Source organism: Condylura cristata, unplaced genomic scaffold, assembly GCF_000260355.1.
Source record: "Condylura cristata isolate star-nosed mole 26May11 unplaced genomic scaffold, ConCri1.0 scaffold00022, whole genome shotgun sequence".
In the NCBI taxonomy this organism is placed as follows: Eukaryota; Metazoa; Chordata; class Mammalia; order Eulipotyphla; family Talpidae; genus Condylura; species Condylura cristata.
This window is the reverse complement of record NW_004567123.1, coordinates 13,885,812-13,900,570: the sequence shown is the minus strand read 5'-3', so window position 1 is coordinate 13,900,570 and position 14,759 is coordinate 13,885,812. Positions and strand designations below refer to the sequence as shown.

The 14,759-nt window shown below is 40.2% G+C and overlaps 1 pseudogene; it reads right to left on the bottom strand.

The window, feature by feature from the left end:
- The window catches only part of LOC101636771, a 31,150-nt pseudogene extending 21,011 nt beyond the window's left edge, over positions 1 to 10,139 (bottom strand).
- Positions 10,140 to 14,759: the final 4,620 nt, after the last annotated feature.

Genomic DNA, 14,759 nt, shown 5'->3' with positions numbered 1-14,759 from the left:
TATTATTCTATGTATAATATTGTAAATAATAAACATAGTTAAAGAAAATGATACTATAGACAAAAACATGAGATTATACCAAGGATGACTTAGGGCTCAATCTAATGCAGGATATGCATGAACCTCCATTGGGAAAATTATGATTTTTTTTTAAAGATTTATTTATTTGTGCATATAGAACTGGGGTACAGGCCATATAGAACTGGGGTACAGGCCAGAGGCTCAGGGGCAGCGAGAGGCTTCACCAGAGACAGAGTGGGGAGCAGAACAGGCAGATCTGTGAAGTACACTGCTGAGGGGAGCAGCGGGCGGGTCAGGAGAGGTCTGCCACACCATGTGGTCACCTCCGGGGCAGGCGGGAATCGGGAATCGGACTCAAACCGAAGTGGCTCTAGCCTCTCAGTGCGGCGCTTTAACCCGCTGCGCCACCAGGGAGAGCCATGGGAAATTATGAATTTGTATTGAGATACCAAGGTACACATAAATCAATAGAGACATTTTAATGATTAAGAAGAGTTAATGTTATAAATATTCTAATTTTTCCTTACATGACCTAATTCAATGTAATTCTAATTAAGACCCCAACAGAGCTTTTACTGGAAACTGATGCCAACTATGATAATAATTTACATGGAAGTACAATACATTAAGCTAAGAATAACCAGGACCCTTTTAGATGAAGACCCTCTAGAAGCAGTGAGAATGGACCGGTAATCGAAATATATTCTCAAACTGTGCAATTTAAAAAAGGAAGCAAAATGCTAAACAAATTTAGGAAAAACACAGAAAGAGGCCTGATTAAGTTATGGACTTTGGTCAGTAACAGAAAATAAATGGATGAATTTCAATAACAGAACAGGGAAAAGAGGTTGGTTATTTGTCAAATATTGAAGTTGGATTTCTGTCTCATGCCATAGTAAAAAAAAAAAAAAAAAACTCATGCTGGGATGAAAGTCTTAAAAGTTTAAATAGGTTAAATAAAACTATAAGTCAATATTTTTTTAGTTATTGGGTCAGGGAAAAAAAAAAAAAAACAAGAGAAATAGTGACCATAGGAATCAGGTCCTATAATAGGCTATACTCTTGCATTTTTATACTCTTGCATTTTCTCAGTAAGTTCCTCCTGTGTTTGCCTCCTTCTTTTCCAACATGTTGAGATTGGTTTTGCATTTAAGAATTCCCCCTCATCCTCAAATTTTGTCCAGTTTTAGCCTGGTCATCAGCACTTGGGTGAATGCTCACATGGGCAGCCTTTTCATTGGGCACCCACTGGGTACAGATGACATACTGTGTTCTGTCAACCTGGACTACCTGACAATCTGCTGACCTTTGTAGTGTCCTCAGGACTTCATTGCCCTTGAAGATGGGTATGGGGGAGATGTTGTATTTCTGTCCAATTCCTTAGACAGCAGGGTTGGGAGTACCCTAGCATGTGAGTGGGGGAATTGAAATGGCCTTTGCCATTTTGCGTGGCCCCAGCTCAGGGAGGTGCTGAACCCCATGATGAAGATCTGGTGGCGGGATGATACCATCAGGGCCAATACTTTTGTAAGAACAGGCAGAGGTACTGAAATACACTGCTGAAGGGAGCAGACGGCGGGCAGGCGAGGAGGTCTGCTGTCCCATGTGGGTCAACTCCCTGGCTGGGGATCAAACTTGTGCTGCAGTGCTGTACCTTAAACATGTGCAACCAGGGGGTGCTGCAGTGGCAACTTCTAACGGCATAGAGACTCTGTTGTCTGTTTAATTCTGTGTGTGCATGGAATGTTGTAAAGATGACCCCTCTGGAAGCCCAAGTACCCCTCCCTCAATCTCCACTTGGTGCCCCACCACTGGGGCTACTCATGGAATCAGGATTAGTAAAATACATGCAACAATAAAAATATATATATTAAGTGACTAAAAGAAAGGCCTGATTAATTTAATTGTGAGATACATCACATTCTGGATGCAAGAGAGTTTCATACAAAAAAAATAAAAGAATGCCATTTGTTTCCCTTCTAGTCATAACAGGATATACAGTCATTTGCGAAAAAAAAAAAAAAAGAAAAGAAAAGAAGAAACTGACAAACTCAGAGACACTTGCATAGAAAAGAGAAACCATAAGAATAAGCAAAAGCATTGATAAAGTAGAGGAAAGAAATGGCACAGGAAAGGCTCAGCACAGTAAGGAGGACGCAAAGAGATAGCAAGGCAGGGGAAAAACAAAAGTAGGCTTATTTCTGTCCTCTGGGTAAGGTTCATTGACCCCTGAGAGAGTTGAGGTCACTTCTCTGGGAAGGGTAAGGTATGGGTGAGAGGGATTTTTATAGGCCTAAGTGTTACAGGGCACCCCAATGTGAATTGGGTTGCCCATCTGTGGGTCTTCACCCGCACGCTTACGATTCAATCGTATTATGGACACACTCAAAAAGGTTAAATAATGGATTTATTTATAAGGAGAAAGGTAAAGGAATAACCCAGGGAAAGAGGGAGAGAAACACAGGTTAACTAGGATGTCCTACCAGTTCTGCTGACTTGGACTCCACCGGCACGCTGAAAACCGATTGAGAGCCAAAACAATCAGCCGCGAACCAACAGGACAAGAGACCCCCAGAGCCCACATGTCCGGTTTTATCCCAACCTGCTGCTCAGCTCCGCCCTCACGTCCCAGCGTGCTTCTCCTTGGTACTGATGGGATTTGGAGTTCCAGTATCTGGAGTGGGGGCGGAGTACATGAAACCTGTACTTGTTACATAAGTAGGGGCAGAAATGGCCAGGTGGAACATTTTGACAAGGAACTGGAACTTACTTTTCCACCCGGGCTTACATTAACCAGTGGTGACAAACAAGTCATGAGGTTATTGCTCCACAACATCTGCTTCTGCTTGCTCCACAACATCTGCTCCACAACATCTGCTCCTTTGTATGCCTCGTTTGGCTGGTGCCTGACTCTTACAGCACACTTATGTGTTACCAAATTCATGATAAAACTGTAATAATTAAGAGAAAGAGTACAAAAGGTAACATAGGAATAGAATCTAAGTTAGTAAATTGAACAACAGGATAAAACAAAAGGAATTAAATCATGCATAAGACATACTTCCCAAAAATGATTTGAAATTTGGGGGGGCAGGATGGCCCTAGATATTTGGATGATGCTAAATTTCTTCAAGGTTGAACTGACCCCAGAAGGAAAGGTTGGTGTTCTTTTAGCTCTTTACCCAATGCTGTTTTCAGGTACTAGGAGCCCCAGAATGAATGAGGACAGATTTGTTGTTGGCTACTATTTGATGGCTTTTAGAGGCCACTATGCCTTCGTTGACCCTCATCTGCAAAAGGCTGTCCAGTAGGCAGATAAGATGCTACAAGGATCCTTGTTGAAGAGGAGAGACCCATGTTCTGATGTGTTCTGATGTTATCATCTAAGTCATAGCTGAAAACACCCTTGGCTTGACAGAAGCATTGAGGGGAGATATAGGTTCTGGACTATTAGATCTCTCAGAGACAGGCTCTTTCATTCCTGCAAAATAGCTTCTTTGCTTGAGGAAGTTCTATTGATATTTAAATAACTCAGGCCAGAACCTCCAGACTGCTGCACCCCTGCTAAATTCAAATGCTGGAGACAGTCATTGTATGCATTTCTCTCCACAACTCTGACTCAATTTATCTGCAGGTTCCCAGCTACTGGGTCTTAGTGTCTGCCTCGATGGTAGAGTCATATGCGTCTCTTTAATTTTCAATCTCACTTGGTTTGAAACATTTTTATGCTTTCCTGCTAGGAGATTCAGGGCTTCTTACACATGTTGGCTAACATCCTGCATTTGCATGTGCTTGCTCTGACAACCAATCAATTTCCTTCTTGCAACACCTACCTGGAGCACCACAAATTTACCTAAGTTATACACATTTAAAACTCACTTAAAAAAAATACTTTTGGGCCCTCCCTGCTGGCGCAGCGGGTTAAAGCACAGCACTAAGAAGCTAAAACCGCTTCAGCATGAAGAGGTGATCCACATGGCAGTGAGGCAGAACCTCTCTTTACTCGCCCGCTGCTCCTCTCAGGAGTGTACTTCGTCAATCTGCCTGTTCTGATCCCCTCTCTGTCTCTGGTGAATCCTCTCACTGCCCCTGCACCTCTGGCTTGTACCCCAGTTCTGTATGCACAAATAAATAAATCTTAAAAAGAAAAAAAAAAAAAGAACACTTACAGGCTCTCCCTGCTGCCCCAATGGGTTAAAGCACAGCACTGTAAGCAGCGAATTCTACACCATGTCCAGAGGTGATCTACATGGCACAGCAGAACTCTCCTGTGGGTACAATGCTCTCCTCAGCAGTTTACTTAGTCACTCTGCCTGTTCTGCTCCCCACTCTGTCTCTGGTGAAGCCTCTCACTACCCCTGCGTCTCTGGACTGTATCCCAGTTCTGTATGCATAAATAAATAAATAAATCTTTAAAAAAAAAAAAAAAAGAACAAAACTAAGCCATGTAGATTCTCCGGGGTTACCTGCATAACCTTCAGGTGGCTGAAAGAGCATGATGTAGGACCCAAAGTTAGCTCTATTGTAGATGTGGCCTCACATTTCCAACTCAGTTCATCTCACAGTCGCTGAAGACACCTAGCGATACACACATACGAATGTATTTTAATAACACATTCCAGCATGGATACATCAACACCCCTCTGCTCAGTGCGCATCTTGTACAAGGTACGGTACCAGTATAGGGGATAAGAATACAAATGTGACATAATTATTCTTGAGTTCCTATATCATAGATAGAAACATCTGTAGAAAGAAATGAATGTTTTCTCCATGTGTATATTGCTCCTAATTTTATGCAAACGTGAACAGCATTGTTCGTAATCAGAGCTCGGAATAAGGGCTGGGTAATTTTCACACAATTCGAAAAGCTAACAATCTGTAGACATGCCGGAATTCTTTCAATAATAGTTATAGGACAGAATTGGTCAGAAATAGGCTTATTTCATACTTGGAGGAGATAGGTAAGATTAATCACCTCCTGGCATTTTCTTCTGATATAGCTCAAATGATTGTGATTTTGTCAAAGTAACAAATAGCCAACAGGCTCTTGAGACAAATTTTCTTTATCATGAAGTATAAGCTCTATATCTCCTACTTTAGTAAATTTTATAAATGACAAGTAGAAAAAACCATTTTGGAGAAAAGGCATATACCTTGTCTTAGCAGAAATGCCTAACTCTTTGGGTCATCAGTGACTGTACATTTTCTGTTATATTTCTGGAAGCTCTCCAGAGGCAGAACTATTAATTGATAGAATGCCCTTACAGTTGATGTCTACAATCAAAACTAAAGGTATTACTAAATGATCTTTTCTTTTTTCCCCATTAATAGTCTTACTTTGATTTAGGCGTGATAACTGTGGATACATTTCACTTAAAATAATTTGAAACTTAGAGTGGTGTCAATTTCTGTTGTTTAAACTCAGAACTGAAATAAAAAGGGGTGATGGGGCTGGGAGAGAGAGTATAACAAGGAGGGAATGGAGGAAGGAAAGGAGTGCAGGGGAGGGAGGGAAGCAGGAGGAAGGGAAGCAGGAGGAAGGAAGGGAAGGAAGAGAGAGAGAGAGCTGGCCAGAAGTGAGTGAAGGAAGGAAGGAAATTCCTATCTAGATTCAGAGATTCTTTGTTATTAGATGCAAAGAACCACCACCAGCAGCACCATTCACTAGATATGACGTGGTGTTTGGAAAGTGTCCATTGTCATTATTTCAAAGACCCCAAAGCATACCGGTTTATCTAGAAATATATAATCTAACAATTTTAGAAAATATGAAACATTATAAAGGAATGCAGGTCATAGTGCAGAATCATTTTTTAACATTAAAAATTGATTTCAAACATTTAAGAAATTGGGATCTGGTATAAATTAGTGCCTAAAAATAGATAATGCACCTGGCAAAAATAATTTAAAAAAGAAAAGACTGATGTCTACCAAATACAGACAATTCTATTTGGTGAGGAAGAGGAGCAATGGTCTGGATGCTCACAGGTCTATCTGGCTCACTCTTTTAGAGGGATGGCTACACAGTCCATCTAAGAGTTCTTAAAAATGAATATGGTACTTTAAAATATATATATATTTATACACAGAATTACTGGGGTACAAGCCAGAGGGGTGAGGTAAGAAGATTTACTAGAGACAGAGTGGGGAGCAGAACAAGCAGATCCACCAAAATACACAGCTGAGGGGAGCAGCAGGAGGGTCAGGAGAGGTCTGCCTTGACAGGTGGGTCAGGGCCCCGGTTGGGGATCAAGCTCTCTGCTGTGGTAGCTTCCAGGACTCCACAATGCTGTGTGCTAGCTGAATGTGCCACCAGGGAGAGCCCAAATATGGTACTTTTCTAGGATTATAATAAAGGTAATCACTACTCTGCTGTTATATATTTGTTCTAGCAAGCAACTGGAATGTTAGGATGAATTTATGTCATTGAAAAGAAAACAAAGTTTAATTACACAAAACTTTTAAAATTAGATCTTTAATCGAAAGAATAGCATACTAATTCCACTTCTGAAAATGGCCCATCTGTTAGTTTATTACCAGATAAGACGAGTTCTCCTAGAGGACAATGATCGTGAATTTCCTTTTAATGCTTATAGAAGTCAATATGCTGCATTCTTGAGTCTGCTTATTTTGAAGTCCGAATCATGAAAAATTATCAACAACCTTAGATGGTGGAGACAGAAAAAACTGATGTCATGAGCATCAATATTTGTTTCTACAGGTCACACATATCTCATCTCCCATAGGCATGGCTGAGGGTGGGGAATGAGCAGCAGGAATTTAAAAGTTTGTTCAGTATAAATAACACATCCAGTTAATTATTTATTCCTTTATATTCCTCCCTAGACTTGTCTTTTATTTTACCTTATTTTATGGATTAAACATGGATTCTGTTACCAAATTGTGTATTTAAAATAACAAACTAAATAAAAGCCCTTTGGGATAGCACCAGTCCCCGTCCCTCATAATACAAACTTTTGATTCTTTTCCTATGTGTATATGAGAGCGTGAGAGCATGTACAGATGTGTGTGTGTTTCACACACTTATAAAAATATAAGTAACCAGTGTGATTTGAACCTATTTTCCATAAAATTATAGGCTGTTTGACTTTCCTCCTTTATGACTTTCCTACCTAGAAAGCTTACAGAAATATAAACAAATAAATATTTTTGATATATGAATGGTTTCATATGATTGTGAATGGTTTCATATGATTGTATCACTGTGCCTTATTAAAAATATTTTCGAGGCCCTCCCTGGTAGCGCAGCGGGTTAAAGCCCTGCACTAAGAAGCTGAAACCACTTCCGCATGAGTTCAATTCCCGCCGGCCCCGGAGGAGACCACATGGCGTGGCAGACCTCTCCTGACCCGCCCGCTGCTCCCCTCAGCAGTGTACTTCATCGATCTGCCTGTTCTGCTCCCCACTCTGTTTGGTGAAGTCTTTCACCACCCCTGAGTCTCTTGCCTGTACCCCAGTTCTGTATGCGCAAATAAATCTTAAAAAAAAAAAAATTTCGAGATCTTTCCTTGTCAGAACACCGAGAACTGATTTAGTTTCTGTATAGAGCTATGCCAGAGGAGAGGAACAAGAAGTTTTATCTAACCACCCCCTTGCATGTCTTCATAACCAGAAGCAGAACTGTTCGGTCAAATTTTAATTATACAATTAAAAGTTATCAAATATTTTATAGCTCTTTCAGGACCATCCCAAAGTCATAATCAATTTTTTGAAAATTCTGCCAAATTCTTCTGCAAGATGGCAGTGCCCAATTATTCTCAGCAGTCATGCATGAAAGTTAATGCCACTCCACACTTGCCAATACTTGAAATTAAAAACATTTCAATTTTGCCAAGCATATACAAATCATTGCATCAAATTTATTTGAATTTTTCAATTCCCCAGGTAGCAAGTACAGTTGACCATATTTTTCACATAGCTTTTGTGGAAAAAATTATGAATTTTTTATTTAAGAAATGCAATGTGTGTGCATACACACACAATTGTATAATAGTATTATTTGTTACTCTATGGATGTATTTTGTGAAATCATCTTTTTATTGAAGTAAATACTATTTATATGTCCTGGATACCTATTTAATATGTGTTATAAATTATTTTCCCATTTTATGACTTATCTTTTAGATTCAATAATGATATATTTTATAAACCCAAACTTTAAAATTTATCAGGTGTTTTATAGCATTTGTAGACCTTTCCCAAAGCCATCAACATATTCTCTCATTTTGAAAATGTGCTTAGATTTTAATCCATCTTGAATTAAGTAATTTTTTTGTGTGAGTGGTGGGTGGGAGATGGGATTTGAATTTTATTTTCCAGATGGTAAATCTGTGCCAATATCATTCAGTGAATACTTTTTTCCTCAGATAGAAGATACTACCTAATTTATACATAAAATTCTCAGAGATGCACATGTGTTTTGACTCTTCAGATTGTCAAATCTTAATTTAAATAAATTATTCCCCTTGTAACTATCAAGAATTTAACTGTGGTTGGTAATGATTAGTCATGACCTTTATCCATTTAGCAATATTGAGTGTCTGTTATATATCAGCCACATTATTCTAAACTCTGGGAGAAAGTAGATTTTACTGTTTGTTTTTATAAAGGACCACTGCTAAACTCTGCATCAGAGACAATGTGCAAAACCCAAAGCACCAAAAAATGCATATGGCAAGTTCTTTTCTGTCATAAAAAAAAAAAATCTATCTGGAGAAATGAGACAACAAAGAAGACATGATATGAATAGACAGGCAATAATAAATGAAAGCCTTCAGGAGAGTACAGTATTAAAACTCATAGTATCAGCCTGTCTAAGGGACCACATCATTGTGACATAGAAAAAGCTGAAAAAACAGTAGAGTGAGAACTCTAAGGGGCTTTATAAAACTAATGTGGTATATTATAGGCGTTAAGGAAAAGCATAAGAAAAAGTTTAAGCCAAAAAATAACAAAATCAACGTTTGGTTTTAAAGAACTGACCCTCCAGGAAAACTTGAAAGCGGGATTATGCCAGACAACATGTCTTCTTTACCTCAACTTTCCCTTTAGAGCCTTTTTAGCTCCAAGGTCCTTGGTGTCACTGAGATGACCTTTTCATCTGTGGTAGTCATGCCCTTTCATGTACTGGATACTCCACAGATATCAACTATTCTTCTCTACTTCCCAAATCGCCCCACTCCCCCCCCCAGGAGAAAAATTAAATAGTCTCTGCCACTGTATAATGAATATTAAGGTAACCTCTAGTCCTGGATTATCTTGGCTGCTCCTGAACATAGCTCTTCAGTAAAATACATTTGCATTTAAAATAATTCACTAAAGATGGAAACCCCTTTACTTGAACTATTATTATTCGTGGGCTAAAATTGGGGGCCCTCACTGGTGGTTCAGCAGGTTAAAGCACAGCACTAAAAAGCTAAAGCCGCTTCAGCATGAGTTCCATCCCCGCCCCTGAGGTGATCCACATGGCGCAGCAGACCTCTCCTGATCACCCCCCTCATCCCTCCCCTGTCCTCAGCAGTGTGTATTTGGTCTATCTGCCTGTTCTGCTCCTCACTGTCTCTGGTGAAGCCTCTCACCGCCACTATGCCTCTGGCCGGTACCCCAGTTCTGTATACATAAATAAAAAAAGCTAAAAACAACAACAACTGACATTGGGTCAGACGGTCCCTCACCAGTTCTGGATCTGTCCACCCTCTGCCACAAATGCAAACAAAAGGGAGGAGCAAAAAAGAAAATGAAAGCTTCTTTTCTAAACAATGGGGTAGAGGAGTAGGGAGAACCAGCCAGGTAGAGGGAGCAGATCCAGTGATCAGTGGGTGGCGCCAGTGGAAAGGTAGCTCCAGAGTCAAGGGAACAGCAGCGCCTGCCCCTGCTGAGATCAGGGTCTCAGGCCTCTCTCCTCCTCCTCCTCTCAAAAGAGCTGAAGGCCCACTGCCCCACAGCAGGACTGCCTTCAGTAGCAGCTTCCACTAGGACAACAAAGCCACAGACATCGCATCTTTAAAATTCTCAAAAATAGTATCCAGCTTTGTCCTCTTCTCAGCATTCTCCTTGTTCCGGGTGTCTTGGGTGGAGTTGGGTGCCTTGGCCATACGGACCTACTCCAACAGGATGTTGAACATTTCAGATTCTGAGGCAACCTTAGAGGGGAGATACTTTTATGTCACCGAAAGCTTCAGGTCTTACAGTTGTCTCTAAATGATGCCCTGCCGCCCCCTCCCCCACTCTGTTCTTCCTCCCACTTCCTTTCTCCCCTCCCCCACATCCCTCCTCAATCTAGAGCTTTCATGGCTTTATGTAATCCTCATCAACTGGTGTGTGGGCTGAACTCCTGCCTTGCTTTCAGAATGCTCAACTGGAGTGTGGGCTTTCAGAATGCGGGGTAAGGCAAAGTGGGGATAGAGCACTTCTGAGATGAGGTTACAAATGACTGGCTTTCTGCTGGCTTGATCTCTCGTGCTTGACTGGCTTTCTTCTGGCTTGATCTCTCGTGCTCGGTTTAATGCAAGTAAATGTCACGTTGTAAACTGCCCTACAGAGTGACCCACTTGAGGAAGAACTACACCTGAATCTGGCAGCAGTCTGTGAGGAACTGAATGCCCTCAACAACCACACCGGTTCTTCTCCAATGAAGCCTTGAACTGACTTTCCTTCCTCACTAGTAAGACTACAGCCTTGTGAGAAACCTTGAGACCCATGACCCTGCTCAACCACACCCAGATTCTTGACCCTCAGAATCTATGAGGTAATAAATATTGTTTTCTAACCACTAAATTTTGGGTGATTTATTATCAGCAGAGGTAATACTACAGGCCACTACAGAACACTCTGGGCATTGAAAGTAATCATAGAATCTTAGAATAGGAAGACTTTGAAATTCCCTAGTTCCAGACCTCATCAGATGATTGTGATCTTCATAATATTCCTGCTAATGATGGTTAAATCACCCTTGAGCACGCCCCATGTGCTGAACATTTTAAAACAATTAGTTTTTAGTTGGGTTTGGAAATTTTCCCTATAATAGTCACTTGATAATGATAAACTTTCAGGTCTTTCTGAATAGTTTCATTTATGTTGTTTTCTCATTTGGGATAAAGGAAAATTATATTACTGGCTAAGACAGAAAAGAAAAAGCATGTTATCTAAGAGAAGGTCATATACTTTTGACCTGAGTCTTGCTGTAGTTTCTTCTGTAAAACATGTCCTCTCAGAAAACTGAAATGGAAAATGACAACATAACAGTGCTCTGAAACCATAATAAAGAGGGAAAAGGAATCATCGCCAGAGTCATAATAAACACAACTACTTTTTGTAAAATAAAACACATGGCAAATTGCACAGGCATCAGTGATCTGATTTCTGTAGATATGAAACCTGTACAGTGATCATCGAACTCATAAAATTATTTTATAAAGTCTCTCCATGAATAGCAAGCCTGGGACAGCTGCAATGCATCTTGGAATCCCACAGCATTTCCGTACTACAATGCTAACAAATTGAAGTCATACACCCAAATATGAAGCAATCCATTCAATAGCAGCTGTGAAAGATTGGTCAGTTTAAATAGACTCTAAAGATAATTTAACTGGTAAGGACAATAGAATAAAGGCTGCATTCCTGCATGATTTATGTAGCCAAGGCTATTGAGATCCTGCTCTTTTCCTCTAGAGACTCACCCTTACACTATGGAGGCTGCTTATTGCAAACACCTGCTTCTCTCTGCGTGTGAGTTTTAATTTTGGCCCATGCTCAGGGAAAAGCAGAAATGCTGGAGGGAGAATAATGTTCTGGGTGCAAGTTGCAATCCATGTTGGAGCGGAGGTTGGAACACAGATAAATAACCTTCCTTGCAGCTCAGATCTGTTGGCCTAATTTGAAATCATGTTCTGCACATTTCACAGTTTCCCAGCATTTAAACAGCAGTTACCTCCCATGGTAATGTAACAGGGTGGTCCCTAGGAAAAAGGGAAGTTCCAGGTTCCCTGCCCCACCCAGAAGGAGGGTGGAGCTGAGAAGAGAAGGGAGAAGAAGAGAATGAAGCAGGATGGAGAAGGAGGAGACCTAAGGAAGCCACATGGAGCAGCAAGCATGTGATGAAGAAAGCGGGCTTGTTTCCTGACCCTGGACTGGTTAAGGCAGATGTGGGTGAGATACCTGTAGGGAGGTGACTATGGCCGTGTTTATATTGATTTTGATTTTGCTCTTTTCCTCCCAGATTTGTCTGGCCATTTCTGACCTTTTTCCATGGGTCCCAGCCAGAAGGTGCTTTAGTCTTGTGGCAGGCTTTCAGGCCTTGCTTTGGGCCAATCCCTTTTGGGTTGACTTTTGCCCACGAGGGGATGGGTAACTTCAGGTGTTTGATTTAGAAGTTATATTCTTTGTGTTCCATATTGTATATTTACTGTATTAAAATCCCTTTTCATTGAAGTTTATATGTTTTGTCTTCTTGCGGCGGATGGCAGAACCCACTTAGAGCAGGCAGGATTTTGGGCTTCGGGGGTTTCCCTCTCCCCCTGTCCTGGAACACATTTGCTGCCCTGTAACAGTAACACGCTTGATAATGTAACCTTTAGTGTCTGACTTCACATACCTAAATTATTCCCCTAATCCACTACTACTTTATTTCCCCCATTAGATCAAATGATTTATTTTATAAATGAAGACGGACATCACAAAGATTAGGATCATTGAAGTCCCCAAATAACTCAAAATCTGTTAACAAAGGGAAATTTTTGAACACCCTTAGCCATACCCTGTCAGAAAGGGAAAGTTACAAGTGGAATATTTATAGGTTTTGGGGGGTCTGAACCCAAGTTGTTTAAAGATGGATTTTTGGAGAAAAAGCCAAATGAACGAAATTAGGCAACATTCATGATATAACACTTAGGGATTAGAGGACTAAGGATTGTGAAGTGAATTGAAAAGTACCTTTGTTTGATACTTGTGCTGTTTGCTAAATGACCAGAACATTACCTTCATTAAATTAATCTGTAAGGATTTTCTTCAGTATACATTAAAATTTTTTTATTCTTTTGCAGTCTTAACTCGATCTAACAAAGTTTTCTCGAACCTAATAATGTTGATATTAGTGGCCACTAATCATGATTAGTCACATTCATAGGCAGAATGTTGGTTCTCAATTCTCCACAGCCCCATTCTTCAGTCTGAGTTGAAATACTATCATCAGCTGGTGAAGTGAACCTTCCAAATCCTCACCCCTCTTAGAACACTTAATGCCAATTTTCTGGGGACAGTAATTTGATACACTTCTTATGTCAGGATTAACAGATCTTCTAGAAGAATAAATGCCTGGTGACGCAGTGGGTTAAAGCACAGCACTAAGCTAAAGCCACTTCAGCACGAGTTCAATCCCCGCCCTGGAGTTGATCCACATGGCGCGACAGACCTCTCCTGACCCTCACGCGGCTCCTCTCAGCAGGTGTACTTCATTGATCTGCCTGTTTTGTTCCTCACTCTGTCTCTGGTGAATCTTCTCACTGCCCCTGCACTTCTCATGTGTACCCCAGTTCTGTATGCATGAATCAATATTTTTTTTTTCATGAACAGTAGTGGATTTCTTTAATCACTAAACATTTCTTCTGTATCTGATTAACTCAATACATTTTTAAAAGAAGTGAGATGTATGGAAAATATAGATATTAGGTTGTGAGGCCCATAGAAACAATACCTCAGGAATATTGAGAAACAGTGAGTGAAGATAGGCAGAAGATATAGATAAAATAATAAAGGACATAAATAATCAACTTTTCTTTCAGATCAAGTTCAAATCAACAATTTAGCCAAAGGCTGGGGGGCGGGGGAAGAAGTGTTCAATCATGACTAATCACCACCTCCATGCTCTCTTGCTATACCTTTAGTCTCATGAAGATTTTGAATGAGGAAAAGAAATATAAGGATAAAGATTCAACAGATTGTGAAGGGTGAAAGAGAAGGGACTGTATTTTTTTTTATTACAAAGTTTATTTTTACATCATTTTGCACATTTTTTTTTCCATCTCAATTCTAATCCCTGCAGGTTTCCCATCACCAAATCACCCCTGTGCCACCACCATAGTCCTGTGCATTTCCCTCCCTTCCCCCCCCCCCCCCCCCCCCCCCCGTTTTTGATCCCATTCCCCACTCCGCCGAGAAGGGACTGTATTTTAAAGGATATTTGATATTTGAAATATTTGACATTTCATGATAAATGATGTGTATGGCATAAAAGACAAATGCCTCCCCCACTATAACTTTCCCCTATTTTTGGTATTTTCATGCTGACTCTAATGATTTTATTCTCATTTACTTACCACTGTTTCTAATTTTAACAGCATTGATGCAGGAATTGAGTACAAAAAAATATGACAACTATTTCACTTATATAGTGAATATAAACCTATTATTTTTTTTTTTAAAACAAAAAAGTCAACTACCTTCTAGTATTTTGTCACCACCTCTCATGACATTTTCAGCTGAAATTTGCTCTTTCCTTTTGCAGTTTTTTAGTAGTTTTGTTTCAAAATCCCATGGACTGAGTCAATTTTCTCTCACATTTATAGTCCCCTTGTGTTTTATCTTTACCTCTTCAGACAATAGAAATCTGATTATTGCAGGCACCGGACCGGTTATTATCTGCAACTCTCAGAAGACTCAGTTCCTTAGATATTCTAATTATTTCATCAGAGACCACAGCAATGCACATTTAGGAATGA